The sequence below is a fragment of the Salvia miltiorrhiza genome, chromosome 5 (assembly GCF_028751815.1).
Source record: "Salvia miltiorrhiza cultivar Shanhuang (shh) chromosome 5, IMPLAD_Smil_shh, whole genome shotgun sequence".
Classification (NCBI taxonomy): Eukaryota; Viridiplantae; Streptophyta; class Magnoliopsida; order Lamiales; family Lamiaceae; genus Salvia; species Salvia miltiorrhiza.
In genome coordinates, this window is record NC_080391.1 from 34732302 (window position 1) to 34735348 (window position 3047).

Below are 3047 nucleotides of genomic sequence, written 5' to 3' on the forward strand. Positions count from 1 at the left end.
CTTATTGTTTCATAAAATATCAATACAACCACACCAGAAATTGTGTTTGATTTGTGTTTTCCCTTTTGTGATGATTCACTTAAACCCTATTGTCACAGCCCGACCTAAACTAGTGTATAGTTAAGCCGGGGAAAGGTGTGACTGGGAAAAGGGAGAAAGAAAATGCAAAAGAAAAGAGGTTTCAATAATAATAATGAACACGCTTTAACGATGAATTACTTAATATTGGATAATCATAAGCAATCACTTTTAAAACTCATGAGTAGACAACTTACAATACACAACGACAAGTTGTCTAACTTTCAAGTGACATAATTCTCAAAGCTATTGTTTTAAAATATGTACAACACCTCAATAAAGTAGAATAGACTAAGTGTTGCAGCGGAATAATTCATGTGGATTACATGTATGAAGACATGGAATCCTGAGCCTGGTTTAATACATATACATCAAAGAATTTACTCTGCTCGCTTCCATCTGCACCACAGCTTAACCTGCATATTTAGAAACATACGCAGGGCTGAGTACTGAAAAGCACTCAGTGGTCATGCCGAAATAACTTTAAAGCTTGCTCTTAGAGCTATATATTGAACTTGCCATCTCAAGCATCACACAGGAGTTTTACTTAAATAACCTGTGCACACAAAAACTGTAAAACTTCTCTATAATCATCATAACATCATATACGTCTGCAGACATTAACATGTATGTACCATATCTACGCATCATATAACTTTAAGTGTTGAGAAGTAGGCCTCCTTCTCAAACACGATGACAAGCTAACACAAACGTTAACTGTCAACTCTGTGTACACAAATCCTGACTCGCTCAGTACCCGAATTCGTTATTCTATGTAGATGGTATCATACAAATCTCAAACATTGGCAAGTCAATAATTTGAAAATAAATGCATACACTAAACTATATATTAAAGTATGCATCTTTATCTCTTGAGTTAGTAAGCCCACCTGATATACTTAATGAAGTAGAAGACCTTGCTTGTTCACTCTATACTGCCACTCGAACCTTCATTATGATGAGGTTCCCAAGGTAAGATTGGATAATAAGTAAGTAAATAGAAAGTAAATCTTGAATGAAACTTCTATCACTTGAAAGTTGCATCCTCTAATCTGAGTATTCTACTTATATAGACTTAACTAACTAAAAGCAAACAATAACATCATATCTCTTGGGATATCTCAAGTTGAAAAAGTATAAGAGTAGACTTATTCATTCTATATAGATTAGCTTACAATTAATAACTAAAATATCAATTCAAGAATTGACCAATGACTTAAGCATAGATTCACTCAACTATCCCAAGTAAGTAACTTCAAATATGTAATCATATATGAATCTCAACTTCGAAATATCATATAAAATCAACCTCTTTAAAGAAAAATACAAGCTTTACATTTTTAGAAATCACTCAAAGTCTATTTTCATTAGAAAGATACAAAAATACAATACATCAAGTGTATGAGAACTTATATCACAAAAGGCAAAATCTGCCACTGAACTTCGCTGCTTCGCGCAGTACATTTCAGAAAAAGTTAGCATATCTAATGGTCTCGGATTTAGCTGAAATTTTGCAGAGAACGACTACACATGATGAAGTTATTACAGTAAAAATTTCAAGTTATTTGGACTACGAAAACATCATCAAAAGTACCCCGAAACATACTGTTTTGTCCAACCCGAAAACTGACAGCAATGCTCATTAACATATCACTCATATTTCTCTCAAATAACAGCTATAGGAACTCAAATACATCATCTTAATACACATTAACATGCTTTAGCTTAACTTAATTCATGTTCAACACATCAACATATAGTAGCATGCTTAATATCCTCCAATTATTATCATATAATCTCATTTTACAACTCAAAGAGCAATTACACAAGCATCAAACATGTAGCTATCTTACATCAAGAATTCCCAAATCCACTTAAACTAACAAACTCAATCTCACAAACTATGTGGTGTAAACTCATAATTTACTCATATATGACATAATTCCAACTCAAGAACACATATATGAGTCCAATTATTCAAGAACATAATCATAACTCTCAACCTCAAACCTAGGGTTCATACTAACTTGAGTAAACTCGAAATCAAGTAAAAATTAATACAATTAACCAGCATAATCATGCTTAGGAACATCAAAGACGTATTATATCTCAATATTAAAATCATACCTCAATTCTAATATGAAATCCCCAAATTTTTCGAAAACCCTAAAGTTTAAACTAGAAATTTCTCCAAGCTAAAGTTAGAGAGGGGTAGAAAATCAAGAAATTCACCTTTTCTTTCAAAGTATTGTAATTATTGCTTGAAATCTCTCTTCAAAATTGATCTTGAGGGAAGTAAAATGGTGGTACAGTAATGGTGGGGATCGAAGGGTTTGGAGTAGGAGAAATGAAGTAAATCTTCTCCTATTTGAGTAATACAGTTCCGTTCACCTACCCACCGTGGGCACGCGTTAACGTGCCCACAGATGATGCGGCAATGCCACATAAGAAAGGGAATTAATCATATTCAACTACAATTAAGATTACCTTCTTTAATGTATTCATTATATAGAATTTTTTTTATTTTTAGTCTCATTACCATAAATAAGAATTAACTTAACTATTATAATATAATTAAGCTTAACAACTACTCCCTCCGTCCCAATAAAAGTGGTCACATTTCCTTTTTGGGTGTCCCATTAAAAGTGGCTACTTTCTAAAAATGACAAAAGTTTACTTTAATTAAGTCAACAATTACTCACTAATTTGGTCAACAATTGTAGGCCACTTTCTAAAAATGCCAAAATTACTCACTAATTTGGTCAACAATTGTAGGCCACTTTCTAAAAATTACTCACTAATTTTGGTGGGTCACACTTAATTAAAACATAACAATCCCTTTCTTAATCTCCGTGCCCAAAAAAAAGTGGCCATTTTTATTGGGACGGAGGGAGTACAATAATTCGTAATAAGAATATTGCTTCATAAAAATGAGAGAATGTTATACCACAGAATGACGGCATTGACGG

At 32.8% G+C, this 3047-nt stretch overlaps 1 long non-coding RNA gene across 1 annotated transcript; it reads right to left on the reverse strand.

Moving 5' to 3' along the window:
- Positions 1-203: 203 nt before the first annotated feature.
- Positions 204-2465, reverse strand: LOC130986966 (uncharacterized). The gene is made up of 3 exons (XR_009089516.1): positions 2311-2465; positions 969-1026; positions 204-494 (listed from the first exon to the last, which is right to left on the reverse strand). It is a non-coding gene; the product is annotated as an uncharacterized LOC130986966 (long non-coding RNA).
- Between the last annotated feature and the right edge of the window lie 582 nt (positions 2466-3047).